Genomic DNA, 15,268 nt, shown 5'->3' with positions numbered 1-15,268 from the left:
TCTATAATTTTGTCTTTTTTTGAAAACCTGTGAAAATTAAAATATAAAAAAAAGACTACCTTTCTCCGGTGATGGATTTGGTTTTCTGTGGTTGCACTGTGTTCTAGTTTTACCTCTAGTTATAGCTGTAATGTGTTTTTTTGGTTTGCTTTCTGTCCTGGGCCAGAGTGCTCTGGCTTCCGTTGCTTCTGCTCTGCTGTTGCTCAGTTTCTTCAGCCACCCCTTGTCATTCTGGCTTGCTCTCCGTTGCATGTGAACAGTCTGTCATGTTGATACTGTCTTGTCCTCTGTGTACGGTCAGGTACCCAGTGGCTGATGCCAGCTTCACCTTGCCCCCTGTCATCATCACCCTATGTGTTCCTATATGTTTCATGTCTGAGATAAAAAAAATATGGCTTTCTTAAATCCAGGCAATGTGGGCTGTGGTGGGATGGTGGAATGGAGGTATGTAGGGCACACTTTCCTGGTTGCTTCATTTTGTTGTCTAGACACATGCTTTATAATTCAAATATTGTGCTGCGCACAGGAGTAAGCATGAGTTGAGAAATGTTTGTTCAGTCAGTTGTAAGGTTTCAGTTGGTTGATCACTTTGACACCGTAGGCTTGGATTTGGGAGTCCTGTCTGCTGTAGCTGAGGTACAATCGAAGAAGGTAAGTTCTGGTGGAGTGGCAGCTGTTCCACCCATGTAAGGCTGACCACTGCTTTACATGGAACCTCTGGGCGATTTTACCTTTCGCAGAGGCGATAAGTCACATGACTTAAAATAAAAGTATCATTTAGTGAACTCACCTAACTGAGTGTTGGAGAAGGTTTCACAAAGCGGGACAATATCCCCTGCCAAGTGTGGTGTTGCCTTGTACTTATCCTCAATAGATTGCAGGTCATCATCACTAAAAAAGATGCAGCAGTGAAAGCGTAGAGGTAATAGGAGCGAAATTAGATTGGTGACCAGAGGCAAGCTATGGTGTGATGCAGACCATGAACATTGTGCATGTCAAAACAAACACACAAGATACTAGATAAACAGAGGAAATAATGCATCCAGAGAACTACTTGCAAGGAAGTGAAGTTGTGTCCTGCAATGGACCTCAAAATATCTAAAAGGGAACGGGTGAGGAAATTATGATGCCAGTACTTGGTTGATCAGTGATCAATTTATTTTTTCTGCTCTTGATGGTCACATAACAATGCTACCTGAAAATACAAGCATCACATATGGTATTTATAGAAAACGTACCAGAGTATGACAAACACAGAGACCATGCCCTCCTAACAAGGCAGTGACACATAATTGACATACAACCCAGAGTCAGAAATACCAAAGGGAATGTGCAGCATTAAGTATTCACAGTAGGTATTAATTAGAGGCAGAGATTGTTAGAGGAATCCCCGTTAATCAACAACAAGGGGGTCTCTAGCAGTGGACAGTAGGAAACAATGAAAGTTACTTTTAGGTTGAAGCGCCTTAAACAGTGAATCTTAAAGAAGAATATGCTAAAAAGAAGGTAATTTAGGAGGGCACCCTAACCCCAACAACCAGATATTTAGAAAAGTATTCAGTTGTTTTCTTCAGACATTAGAAAAAAGTTAGGAGTAGATAGGGATAGGGAACCTCCTCAACAGAAAAGTATAACAAAATCTAGAACATAAAATAGCCATAACAGTAAATGCAATGGGAGTTTTATGATTTACTGAACTGGATTGAGCTTATCAGAGACTCTACTAAGGGCATATACCAGAGAAACATGGCAGGGATGCAAATCTAAGGAAATAGATAATTGGCTGGCATTGTTTTATAAGCAGAAGCTTTCAGTCAGAGAGTGAAGAAATCAGCTGCACCATAGACTCAACGGAAAGAGTGAAGTCATTGTGCTATGAGACCTGAGGGGGTGATATGTTAACGTCTTTATACACCATACCAACATTTCAGTTGAGATATGAAAGAGATCTATGTTTAAGAAGAAAAGGGTTCTCTTTAGTGTTGTACAAACTACCATATGCTTCTCTTAAACCTGGTTCAATAAGTCAATCAGGGGTTTGTATAGTACAGATACTCACCCGCGAGGGTCTCATGGCACTGGGTGGGTGGGGGGGCCAGCTCCATTGAGTGCTAGGGTCATATGAAGAGCCGGGTCTTGAGGTCCTTCCTGAACTGGAGGAGTGTAGGGGTTGGCCGAAGGTGGAGGGGGAGGTCGTTCCAGGCCTTTGCAGAGAGATAGGAGAAGGACCTTCCTCCCATTCTAGTCTTGCAGATACGTGGGATGGGGGCCAGAGAGAAGTCAGCTGATCGAAGATGTCTCTTGGGTGCGTGGAAGGAGAGGCAGTCATTTAGGTATGCTGGTCTGATGTTGTGGAGGGCCTTGTAAGCGTGAGTGAGGAGCTTGAAGGTTATTTTTCTTTTGATGGGGAGCCAGTGGAGATCCCGGAGGTGTTGGGTGATGTGGTGGTGGCTGGGATGTCTAGGATCAGTCTGGCGTTCTTGGAAGTTTTGCCTAGTAAGTTGAGTTCTTAGGTGACAGAGAGGATGAGCCTGCTGTCATCGGCGTAGGACATGATGCTGAGCTGTGGTTTCTGACGATGGTTGCAAGGGGAGCCATGTAGTGATGGGCGGAAAATCCGTTCCGCTCGCGGATTTTGCGGATTTTCGGGAAATCCGCAATCCGCGAGATTTGCGAATTTCCTGCAAAATCCGCAAATCCGCGAGCAGCGGATTTTGCTCGCACTGCTCGCACTGTTCGCGTGAGTTCGCGCCCCGCGAATAAGTGCGAAATTGCAGAAATACGATCTAAGCAAAACTGAAAGTAACTACTTACCAGGTTCAAAAGTTCAGGCACATCATTAGTAGCCATTTCCTGTAGTGCTTCCTGAGGGGCCCCTCCAGAGTTCAGTTGCCAGTTGAAACTATTATGTGACCCTGCTCTGAACCTCAGAATAGTTACACATATGCCACAAAGGTCCTGAATTACAGCTAAGGGAGACAAGCAGGAGCCAGGCTGGAAGTTAAAATCCATTAATCAGCCCCTAATTCATTATGGTCAGTTGGGGAAGGGCAGGTGTTGTAACTAATTTTGCAACAATGAAAGCACTTAGCAAGTGCAAAAGATCACTAATCAGGGCGCACTAAGGAAGCAGGTGCCAGCTAAAAAAATATTCTGTGACACATTAATCAGCCCCAAATTAATTCAGGTCACTTGAGGCAGGGAAGGTGTGCTTTGCTTTGCCGAAAATAATGTACACTGGACAACCAGAGGGTGTGGTGATGAAACAGAGGGTGGCATGGGTGGGCCAGAGGGTGGCATGAGTAGTCAGAGAGTGGCAGTGGTGACAGAGAGTGGCAGTGATGAAGAAGAGTGTCCCAAACAGGTTGGACACGTAGAAACAACAAGTTCGCAAAACTTGCGACCCGACAGGTAAGTTCGCAAATTGCGAAATTGTAAAAACCCTCGCGAACTGGCAGAAACACGGGCGAACACAAAAAAAAAAACCATCCGCAAATTCGCGGGAATTCGCGGATTTTGCGGATTGCGAATCCGCAAATCCGCAAAATTCGCGAACGCGAGATCCGCAAAATTCGCTCATGCTTAGAGCCATGTAGATGTTGAAAAAGGCAGGGCTGACGGAGGATCCCTGGGGTACTCCACATCTGGTTTCTGTTGGCTCCGAGAGGAGGGGCGGGAGTCTGACTCGTTGAGGTCTGCCTGTGAGAAATTAGCATATCCAGTTCAATCCTTTCATCAGATACTGATGTTGTGTAGTCTGGTGACTATTGTGCCGTGGGAGGCGGTGTCGAAGGCAGCTGAGAGGTCCAGGAGGATGAGGCTTGCTGTTTGGCCCTGTTCGAGGAGGGAGCGGATGTCGTTGGTAGCAGTGAGTAGGGTGGTCTCGCTGCTATGGTTGCTGCAGAATGTGGACGGGGAGATGTCCAGGACATTGTTAGCTTCAATAAAGTTTGCTAGCTGGGTGTTGATGGCCTTTTCGATGACTTTGGCTGCAAATGGAAGCAGGAAGATGGGCCTGAAATTCTTGAGGTCTGTCAGGTCTGCAGAGGGTTTCTTCAGGAGGGAGTTGACTTTGGCGGGTGAAGGCGCAGCGGCAGTTTCGACAGAAGGTCAGAACTTGGGGGTTGCTTGGCGTCGAGAGCTGGCAGTTGTTGATGCGTCCAGGATTGAGAGCATGGAGGGTGCTGAAGTCGCAGAAGTGGGGGGTTGAAGGACCAGGGTCCCTGACACTGTTCAAGGTCAGGTCGCAGACCTGCACAGACGGGCTTGCCTTTGGCACACCAGTGGCGAGCCCGCTGCGCTCTGCCGCCATTAAGTAGGGGTCTGGGGGACACGGGAGTGGGCAAGAACTCACTGGAGGGGAAGGAGCCACCGGGGCAGCAGCGGGGTGCGCAAGGGAGTAAAGAGACAGACGAGGGCACAAGAAAAGATCAAAAATGGGAAAAAGAGAGCAAGAGAGAAAAGAGAGCTGAGAAGCAAAAAAAGGAGAGTGTAAGCGAGGCAGACGAGCAGAGTGCTCTGCTACTGGACCACCAGGGATGAGGAGCAGGCAGGAGCCTGCGGGTGGAGGAGGTCCTCGAACACCCGACAGATGGAGAGGGAGCACGTACTGGTGGAGCTGCATGGGGGAGAGAAGTCACACTGACCAGGTCGGTGGTCTTGCTCCCTGCTCTGGTTACAGAATGCGTCAGAGGATTTTGTATAGCAGATAGCTCTAACCATATGACACATTATCTACCAGGGCCAAAATGTATTCAGCACTGGGCATTCCACTTCAGACTACTTGGATCAATTTAGAAAGATGCAGTAGTTGGATCAAGGTACCTCTTTTAAGGAATCATCCATGCTTGGAAAGATGTTTTGAAACTTTATATTGGGCTTTCATAAGAGGTATACTGAATGTTATGAGGTTTGATATTAAAATAGTGTCTATACAATTACTATGTAGTGGATCCAATACAACAAAAAGAGCTAACAACCAATATTCATCTTGGTTCCAGTTGGGGGGTGTGTCCTAAGTGTGTCTGCAATCAGCTCTATCTTTTGCTTTGGCAATTGATAAATGGCAGAAGGAAAATTAAAGCATAAATGCCTTCACAGTATTGAAATGATAAAATCTGAGTACAGAATTCTTCTGTAGGCCAACAACTGCATGATTATTTTAAAATAAGTCTTTCATCATACGTTTACCATATTACAGAGTCTATGTGTTTGCTTCAGAGGTGGGTGCTGACAGGGTTTAGATCATAAAATTAATGGAAATCATGTCCGTTCTCCTCTTTCCTGGTGGCAAAGGCGTTGACTGCTTTGCCACCAGGAAAACTTTCAGGTAGCGGTGACACTGCCAGAAATGGTGCTAGAAAGGCCATCCCATTTATGTAAGTCAGTTAGCCATATATGAGGGATGGAATCATCATCAAATGATCGCAAAAAAAGAATTGATCCAGCCAACTGCTGATCATATCTTAGTGCTCTTAAACATGAAGAACTATTCATTGTTTCCAGTGTTCTCAAATAATTAACCACTACAGAAATAAACAGAGCGCAGAGCACTCATATAAAGTCCTTTAACCCCTTGCGTGCTGATGACAGAACGGTTCCGTCATCAGCATCGGTTGAGCTGTGCTGATGACGGAACCGTTCCGTCATGACTCCGCCCGCGCAAGGCGGAGTCAGCACAGGCGGAAAATACGCCCCGCACGCAAGGGGTTAAGAAATGGCATACGTAGGAAAGGAAATATCCATACTCAGCAACATAATGTAATTATTTTAAATATGTATAACACACATATATAGGAAAAGACAAACTTTTACCACAATGTGTTCTGCCTGTTTTTTTAAGAGTTCTGGCACATCTCTGCAAATCAGCAGGGATGGGCCAGAAAAGATGCAACACGCAATTCCCTCCCTGCGCCACCACGAATGCGCACCGTGGCACAAGGATAGGGCGATGTGTGTTTGATCCTGTGGCTTAAGGGCAGCGCATTACTGGAGTCGTGTTGCAAGCACGACGCTGCTCCAGCTATGCTCAGGGACTCCCTATGCTTAACATGCTGCGTCACGCAGGGTTTTGACTTTGCATGGAAGTAAAAGTGACTCAGTGAAATCTTGTAGATTTAACTGCGTCACTTTTGCGAGGCGTTCTTGCGCCGGAACGCCCGCCTTGCGCCGGAACGCCCACATGAAACCTTACGCAGTTTTCATGTGGCGCAGGGCTTTACAACATGACGCATCTCCCTAGATGCATCACGTTGTAAATAAGACGCAACGTGGTGCATGGTTTACGCCACCTGTGCATCACAGAAGTGACGCAACGGTGGCGCAAATGTGGCGCATGGGGCTTGTAAATCTGCCCCCATATGTATAATTTTTTAAAGCTAGGCTACACTGTACGGGAACTGACCATGCAAACTTACTTGTCATATGATAATTGGGAATTTCCTACTTGGTAAGGTTGTGCAGAACTATAATTGCCATATTTCCATATTACAAACACATTTCACTATTAGTACCAATTCTTAAAGCAGCTAAAAACAAGGATCACATATCCTAGGATAATTCTAATATTGAACTTTAAAAGTAATTGTGAAGGGTAAATGAATATTCCAGATTGTTTGATCATGAACAACTTAACTCGTATTTATTGAGATTCCCAAATTAGAGAATAATTGGTGAAAGAAATTCGTCATTTCGTGTATGATACATTTTGGGAAACACAAATACACAAGTTACCTGGAGCATAGCAAACGTATTAATAATGCACAATGTAATACAAAAACGGTTTAGTAAAATCGTGAAGATAAACCTTTTTTATTTTTCAAAAGATTAAAGACAGTATCAGCTTTTTGATTGGTAGTGGTATACAATGTTTAACGATACAACATACATTCAAATGACAAGATTGCCATTGGCAGTTTCTAACTGAGGTTGTTTATAATATTATTCTAATGATGGGTTGTGAAGTTTTCTTGTTGATTTCTAAAGGTATCAGATACAGCCAGCAGTGTCAAATAGAGCAGACATGACTTTTGTCACTTTTGACTTTTTCAGGGCTGCAAGGGAAGTATAAATGTGTGGACCAAACAATTATAGATAGAATTACACGAAGCTGGTTGACTGAGAGGAAAGATGTTTTCCATATTGTAACACCATTGGTGTCATCAGCTAAGGGGAACAGAGTGGGTGTGTGGTTGTCTAATAAGTGAATACAGGTTGATAGTTCTTAGGATGAAGATGAGACAGACAGACGTGATCCTTATAGCCCCAGTGTTAAGTTGTTAGTTGTCGGTATATGTGGGTTAAGGGTGCAATACCTAAAGTAAGAAAAAATGTGAATAACTATTATGAACAGCAATAAAGGTAACCTGTAGTAGGTCCAGAATTGGTTAGAGATCAAAATGTGCTGGAATGGCCAGTTATCTATACAGGTAAGAAGAGCACAAGTAACCACGTATGAAACTTAACATCCAGTAGGGGATCATATGGCTGAATGTCATCGTAAGATGGTGTCTGAGTGCTTGGTCTTCTACTGTCAATATCACTTTTATTCTTGGCCACAAACTATTAACTGGGGAACCCTAGGGGTCTATTAGGATGACGGGGGATCGCCACCGCCCTACCGGCGGTGGTGATCCACCCGCCAAAACACCCCGCCGAACGGCCTTTTACCCCGCCACATTAGCATAGCAGGGGTACCGCGGGTATGGAAAGGCCATCCACCGCTTTTCCGCCGGTAGGCAATCGTCACGATTGCCTACCGGGCGGAAAAAGCCCATCATATGGTGGCGGTGCCATCCAAATTATGATGTGGCATTTTCAATGCCTTTCCATGGCGGAGACTCCGCCATGGAAAGGCATGCAGTGTTTTCTTTGGGGGCCCATTGCAGGCCCCCAGAGGTGTGGGGGCTGCACTTGGGGGGTACCCATGGTACTCCCCCAACATCGCCATGCACAAGGTGGCAGGCACTGTGCGTTGCCTGTCACGTTGTGCATGCCATTGCACAACATGCATATATTGCATTGTGGCGGGTGCTGCTTACAGCACCGCCCGCCACAATGTAATATATGCGGGATGCCACCGCGGCGGTGGCATCCTAATTGGTGGTGCGGGACTGCTGCACCACTGGCGGACGGTCCCAGCACCGATAAGGTGGCGGGCGGACTGGAGTCTGCCTGGCATCCTAATAGACACCCTAGGTCTTTAGCATTTCTAACAAAATAAAAGAATCATTAGACCTTTAGCGTTTCCAACACAATGAAAGAATCACTAGCTTCAGTTTATTTCAGAGTTTGGCTTCATTGACCGATATGATCTTCACCCAAAGGAAGATTTATAGAGGAGATTCTGATTTAGAAATTGAAGTTCTGCAAATATGAAAGGTTACTTTGAACTGTAACATTAAATTACCTATTTGAAAAATAATGTGGACCTGTTGTGAGTAAAGCTTTGTGAGCTACAATTGTTAATTTCACTTCAGTTCTCTTGATTATGATTAACCAAAGCTTTCTGCTTAAATCTGGTGGTAAAGTGCAGGCTACCACAAATTCCACCAACAGATCTTGCAGCAGAGTTATACATTTGTTTCAGGATATTATGTTTCAGTTGTTAGGGAATCCCACTAAAAGTGCATTAAAGTAGTCTATCTTTCATCAAATTATGGACCTGGCTAAAGCCACTTAATGTTCTCTAATCTCTGATAACTAGCATGGTGCTGTGTGCTCATTTGGATCTATGGCTGCAGTGCAGCTTAAGAATTCTTTGGATGCTCTGTTTATCTGCTGTTGGACCTGTTCTGCCTGGTGCCACAAAACCGCTAAGGGGTCTGATCTGTGTCTGTTCTCTGTTTTTATGACGTCCCCTGTGACTTTATTTGGAACAGAGGGTAGGCAAGATTAGAAAGTTAAAGAGAGTATTTGCCTTCACTGCCTCTTTGTTTTCAGTAAGGACTTCATCCATGCTGAATGAGAAGATGATGTTCACATCTAAAAGTAGGTTTTGGACTTTCACCTAAGATTTCATGAAGAATTGGAAAGAATGGAGCCACGTCTTTCTGCACACGATCAACTCAAGGGGGGACGTGCCCCTGGCTGCCATTACCATCTGATCAAATGTTACTGCTTTGCAAGTACATTTCTACAACAGTTCATATCCCTGAAAAGTTATTGAAATGCGTTCAGTGGGCAGGTTGCAGCCCCTCAGTAGATTTTGGACTAGGCATGAGAATGTACTGGGATAAATATGGGCCTTGATTCTCTACCACAATTAGAAAACACAGCCTTCCCTATCTACATGCTTGGTTACTACACAGAACACCTTAGTGATCTTCCAATATCTTTGAAACTTTTCTTTGAATTTCAACAGTAGAACCTTCATGAATTGGGCTGTGCTCATCTGTACATATGAATTACTGCCTTTTGTATGCCGTCTGTTTTGGTCCGATGGTGGTGGAGTGAAGCATACTGGTCAAATATCTTAACAAAATAATCAATATATTTTGCCTACTTTTCTGAAGGAAGTGAAAATGAAACTAAATCCTAGATAGAAAAGAGGCACTGATCAATGGCTCAGACACAAGGTTGCTGGATGTGTCTATTGGTCAAGCACCCTGGTCCCAAATTTGAGAAGCTGTCCCTTGCAGTTGGTACCAGAGTCCAGCTTCTAGAAGCTCTATTGGAGCTTGTAGGCTCCATTAGAAGTGTGTTGAGGCAATAGCCTTGAACATGTACCAAGAGCATGGTGCAGCAGTATTGCTCATTTGCTGCACGTGAATTCCCTTGTTACCAGGACGAAAACGTTTCTAAAAGAAGGTGCAGATAGATAAAGAGAATTTATACCAAAACCAAAGATTACATTGTCCTCTCCAATTATTTTTGATTAATAACATTATCATACAGTATTAGTAATTTTGTGTGATCCCAAAGGTAAGTCATTTGACACCTTATTTCTGATATTCTGAGGTCTTATGACCCACCTCAAACCCTCTATCTTTCCATCCTCTTCTTCTATACTGGAGAATTTGCTAGCCTTATACACCAGTGACTGTAAACATTATTCCCACTGGGTTACAAAATCTATCCATTTAAAAGCAAAACATAAGATAGCAAAGACACAATGACTTTGGAATGTTTCAAAGCCCACCAACATCCTCTTTCAGTCTTGGAGACTGAAGTGAGATGAAAGAAACTCTGAAAAAAAGATCATCAAAAGTCAGCTAATACCCATTTGGAACAATCCAAAGCTCTCAAACATGTGAACTGCTGAATTACAGGATCTCAGACTGAAGCATCAGAGTGCTTCACAGTGGTGTTGATCACTAGGGCCATTGCGCACATAAAACTGATCCTTTCATACAACACTTCTATATTTTCAACGATGAGAGAGGCTTGTCTCTTGACGTCCCCCCCCCCCCCCAACTCACAGCTGTTGTGAGCAAATAACTCAAATCACTTTCATAGATGGATCACTTTCCTCAAATGAAGTGTTCTTCAATAAACAGGATCTGGAAACATAACTCATGTTAATATGTGAAGCAGTTGTTCATGCCAATTAATGGAGAATCATGACCTGCTACGCAAGGGCGGGTGACATTTTTATTGAATTAAACATTGGCAGAAGGTACCTCAGAACTCTCATTTTTGTGGTAATTCCAAATCTCAGGAAGTCCAGGCAATGAGGTGGGACAGTCTCACCAAAGTTCACCACAAAACATAGCATGGCATGCAAGGGGTCCACTGTGAGCCATAGATCATTCTGGAGAGTTTTTATGTACTGGGAATCACAAGAAAGGTTATAAAGACAGATAATGAGTTGTAAAATCAATTGCATGTAGGTTAAGTATAACAAACTTTGGAACCTTGAAGATGCTCAATGGGGTAGAAGAGAGTTCCAACAATAGATGATGGAAGCAATGTTTCTTGTCCATCACCTGCCTCTCAACAGAATAACTGGTCCTTGCGATAATAGTTGGGTGAGATTGAGTTTGAGAAGTGGTTGTATTCCAATTTTATCCTATTATGCACTGTGGAATAAACAGGTGTTATTTGGTGGGTGAGTGGCTCTTTTATAAAGAAGCCAGAATGCATTCCTCTGAGAGATCTCAAGTGTATGGTTAGGTGCACAAGAAAGATAATGCTCAAGACTTCCGGTTTCTAAAAGGATACCTGGTCCATTGCTCCCTTCCACTTCATGGTCTCTTAATAACTCTTTATACTAGTACTTGAGTGAGGCCGAAAGAATTTGGGATGTTTCTTCATAATACTACATATGTTCTGCAGCTTGCACGGAACATTGATGAAAATTACCTATTGCACCACCTACTCCTAAACGAGAAGATGAGATAGTAGTCAGAAGGACATTTGCTTTGAACTCGGCTCTTGCATCATAGAGCTTCAAGGGTAACTCCTCGTTTAGGTAAGAAGGAGGAGGAGGTTATTCGGATATCCTTCAACAGGCTCACAAAATTGAGACTAGCACCAAGAGAAGGAGTTTCTTCAATCACCTCATGAAAACATTAGTGACAAACCCGATATTAAATAAAGGTCTGAGCTGATCCAGGATACTGGTATGACTGACATACTATTCCAGCTCTTTCAGGAATAAGGTAACTCAGTTCGACTCAACCCCTAATCTGGCGAAGCCTTGAGGAAATATTTGGCTCCATTCTCATGAGAATGTCACTCAGTTGTTTGAATAGGAGGGAAGCATTGGCTTTACCAGGCAAGCAAATGACCCACAACGTGCAGACAGAATTCACCCCTATTTCTAGAGTGGAAAGGGGTATTAGTTGCTGGTTCTAGGTAATTCATGATATTTATTAAAGGCTCATTTTAGGCCTGCCTGCTTGTCTGGTATCACCTCTGTGAAAAATCAGATTTACAAGCGGGTGAGTGAGTGAGTGCATGTGTAAGCGTGTAAGTGGGTGAGTGAGTGAGAAGGAAATCATTTGGGGCCCGATGTAGGTGGCCAATACCGGTCGGAAACGGCCGAATTCGGCCGTTTCCGACCAGTATTTGGCCTTTTGAGATGTGGGGGACCTTTTTTTCTCCGATTCGGTATTTTACCAATTCGGTAAAATTACCGAATCGGAAAAATACCGAATCGGTAAGTTTACCGATTTGAAAAATTCGGGATGTAGGTGAGGTGGGACTACTTTCAGTCCCACAGGCCCTTCAGATTCGGTATTTTAACACCCAATCCAATTGGGTGTTAAAATACCGAATCCAGGTGTGCATGCACACCTATGCCATGTGACAGACAGACATGCCCTTAGGGCATGTCTGTGTGCCACATGGCACACAAGCCAGTATTGGGGGTGCTAGAGGGTGTCAAAGTGACACCCCCTGCACCCTTGCAGAAATCGGTAATTACCGAATCGGTAAATACCGATTCGATAATGCCCATTGATTCCTATGGGCTTCAATGCCCATAGGAATCAATGGGCATTACCGATTCGGTATTTACCGAATCGGTAAATACCGATTCCTTCCGATTCGGTAATTTTTAAAATAAAATTACCTACATCTGCCCTTCTCTTTTTTACCACTTCTTAAATACCGATTCGGTATGAATCGGTATTTATGAAGTGGTAAAAAAGATTTACCTACATTTGACCTAAGGCTTCATTTTGCGATCATTTTGAAGTGAGAGGTTTGCGGTGCTGTCCATTTCCTGACCTAATTCTGAATACTCACTCAAAGATCATTGCTTTGCACATCAGACTTTTCCCTTTAAAATTAGACATGGTAATGAGAGATATGTATGATTCCCTACGGAGGGCATACAAGGAAAATACGTTTTTAGAGACATGGCTTTGCTGTTCTCAAAAGGCAGCAGAGAAAGTAAGGAACTTTTAATGCTTCAAAACAGGATTGTTCTTAGGTAGTGGGACATTTTCTCTTGTAATATTACTTCGGATGCAAGACTAATATTGGAGTTTGTGTTGAGCATCTCAACACAGATTATGGACTTTCAGGCATTTCCAGAACCCACCTAATAAAGACCCAGTACCAAAGAATCCTTCTGAGAATGCATCAAAACCTTGAGTTCAAGCATTGGCTTCTTGGTCAACTGGACATGATCCATGTAGATATCTGTGCTCTTGAAGAAAGAACACTTGGGTTGTTCCATTTCAGTTGATTTTATTAATTTAATTTTACATTGTTATTGTAGTGGTGAGCCATTTGACTGTGTCCGTGAGGTTTTCCATTGAAGGCTACACACTCCAAGGTGGATTCATATCTTTGCATTTTTTGTTTTTCAAAAAATGCCTATCTTGAGACGCAAGAAAGGAAATAGTAATTTTCTGACACCAAAATAAAGGGATACTATAAGACCGGGGGCCTTAGTTAGAGTTTGGATATAATGGAAAATCATGGTATTTCGTGATGGAATGTTAAGTCCGGAGCAAAATCCACCCTTGGAATTGTTTACGCCACAGAGACAGCACAACAGACACATTCTCACTGGAAGATCCTCTTCCAGATTCAGCACTCCCTTTAGAAATCAGATTTTTTTCTTTTACTACTAAACTCTAAATAACACCTCCAGTTCAAATAAACAGCTGTTTTCACAATGGATTCATCTGTTTCAGATGTGAGATCAAGAGATGCACCTCTTGTGCCCTTGCCCACATACACCCTAATTTTCTAAATCTGATGGTATTTTATTTAGCTGGGTTCACATTTGTATTAGTATCATGGTTAGCACTCAAAACTGTATGTGCATTAATTGCGATAATTGCCAGTGTAGACCAGGCACAGTGCCAGAATGCTTGTTTTCCAAAGGTGTATTTCAAAAGTGGCACCAGATAAGAAATTTAAAAGAAAAAGAAAAACAGAAAAGCAAAAGGATGGATACAATACAAATTTCCTAGATATTCTCTTCTGAAAAAAAGATTTCATTAAGAAAAATACAGTTAATAAAAATCATAGGCGTAAATTCCACAAATAAGAGAGTATTCTTCAGGAATGTCTTTAAAGTATATTATGGACAGCCACTAATGTGGTGAAAAAAATAGCACCAACTGGTAAAGAGCTTTTATTGTTTTTGAGGGTGAATGGTATTATTACATTTTTATTATTTAGTCCTGATGATGGAAAGGCTAAACAAAATTGGAATGGTACAAAATATTCACTCCGGCACTGGATATATTATACTATAATCGTGACTCTATAGATACCCAGTACTGAAGAATATTCCAAACATCTGAGATGTCATGTGTGTAACTCTATATTAATCACTGACAGCTTGGGTGGTAGATTGACTTTTATATCATTATATTATTGATCTGTGTTAGACCCATTGTAATATGAAAATGTGTGAAATATGTTTGGTACATTACAAAACTTGAGTACCACATGTAGCTTGTAATGCATCTATAGCTGTCTATCTTTAATATCCAAATGCACCATGAGGAGCAGAGAGGAATGATTCATCAATCTGCCTCCCAACTATAACAGAACACATTCAATGATTGTTGAAGCCTCAAAGATAATTGAACCTTCTAATGCAATCCCAAGCAATGTCCTCACCCAGTTTGTGTGTCATATTTAACCACCTAGTATATTTTCTAATGCTAAGTTTTAATTTTTGTGTCTAATATCCAACTTTGTTGAAATTGAATCATATAGTGGTGAGTACCAAATTCCTTCTTCTGACAATACAGAGTAGGCACTTCACAAATGTAGTCATTTGCATTAAGCATGGGTGCAAAATCCGTGCCGCTCGCGGATTGTGCGGATTTTCGGCAATTTCGCAATCCACGAATCTAGCGGAATTCCCAAAAAATTTGCAAATCCGCTTGCGGGCGGATTTTGGGCAGTTGAGTAGAGGTATCGCACAAACCGGTGGCGTCTTCTTGGATAAATATGAAGGGCAGGGTTCATTCTGGCTCGATGCTCCTGTCACAAAAATTAAACCTCAACAGGAAGCACTTACAGATATAAATAAAGCAGGTGCCCGAGTTGAAGCTCAAGTTCAGTAACGCATTCATCTGCCCAAAAACAATCGTGAGCTTTGTCGAGGCTGGGCAGGTGTGCTTTCTCCCCATATCTACCGTCGAAAATTAGCTGTGATGCTGGATGGAGGCCTTTGCATCCTTGAATTTCACGAGCGCAATCCCCGTGCAGTTCCTGTGACCAGGAGCTTCTTTCTCCTCATCTGCTGCTCTGAGCGGTCTCTGACCTTTTATACACACAAGAGGCATGTGAACTCGCATAGAAGGCCCGCCCGTTTGGCCCCGCCCACACACTAGCGGTGTGCACCGTCTTC

At 43.0% G+C, this 15,268-nt stretch overlaps 1 protein-coding gene across 8 annotated transcripts in view; it reads left to right on the top strand.

Moving 5' to 3' along the window:
• The window catches only part of KCNMA1 (potassium calcium-activated channel subfamily M alpha 1), a 1,464,982-nt gene that overhangs the window by 1,395,464 nt on the left and 54,250 nt on the right, over positions 1-15,268 (top strand). The window lies entirely within an intron of this gene.

Source organism: Lissotriton vulgaris, chromosome 5, assembly GCF_964263255.1.
Source record: "Lissotriton vulgaris chromosome 5, aLisVul1.2, whole genome shotgun sequence".
Taxonomy (NCBI): Eukaryota; Metazoa; Chordata; class Amphibia; order Caudata; family Salamandridae; genus Lissotriton; species Lissotriton vulgaris.
Note: the sequence above shows the minus strand (reverse complement) of the source record. Positions and strands in the feature narration are given on the sequence as shown.